The following is an 845-nucleotide window of genomic DNA, read 5'->3' as shown; positions in this document are numbered from 1 at the left end:
CTGGGTCAGCCATATGCAAGGCAAACTCTCTCCCCACTGAAATATAGCTCCAAGCCAGCAACCAAGTAGGGTTATATTTTTTTGTTTGTTTGTTTTTGTTTTTATTTTTGAGTCACACTCGGCAGTACTCGGGTTACTCCTGGCTCTATGCTCAGAAATCGCTCCTGGCAGGCTCAGGGGAACAGAAATGCCTTACCTCCATGCCGTCTCTGACCATGGAGGGTTTTAAATCAATTAATTCATGTTGGGAGCTACAGCGGGTGGTGTTCAGGGCTGACTCCTGGCTCTGCACTCAGGAATCAGTCCAGGCAGGGCTCAGGGGACCCTATAGGGTGCCGGGAATAGAACCCTAGTCAGCCACATGTACGGTCAATGCCCTGTCCCCTATACTATCACCCTAGCCCCTGCATTCTGCTCTTTCACTGGAGAAAACAGATGACGAGGCTGGTCACCCCAATGAACCATCCTGTGCCCCATAGCCCCTGAGCACGGTGCCTCTGTTCTGAAAGAGGTCACAAGGACAGAGACCCTCAGAGCCTCCCCCTTGCCCCACCAACTGAGGCCCCCATTTTGCTTACTTTGCATCCCAGGGCCTTCCAGCAGCTCACCCCACTGCCTGGGTGCAGGATGGCCCCTGCCCTGGGAACCTCATGGGCTGGATGGGCTGGGACAGGTATCAGTTCTCTGGCCTGTGGGTTCCCCTCCCCATCCCAGATTTCCCCGAGCCCACTCCACCCCCACTGGCGAGGAGGAGGTCCCTTTGAGACCGCTCGCACTTTTTCATTAATTTCTATTGAATAATTAAAACTAGGAAATGAATCTTCTCAGGCGAAACCTGAGCTGCT

Source organism: Suncus etruscus, chromosome 1, assembly GCF_024139225.1.
Source record: "Suncus etruscus isolate mSunEtr1 chromosome 1, mSunEtr1.pri.cur, whole genome shotgun sequence".
Taxonomy (NCBI): Eukaryota; Metazoa; Chordata; class Mammalia; order Eulipotyphla; family Soricidae; genus Suncus; species Suncus etruscus.
Note: the sequence above shows the minus strand (reverse complement) of the source record.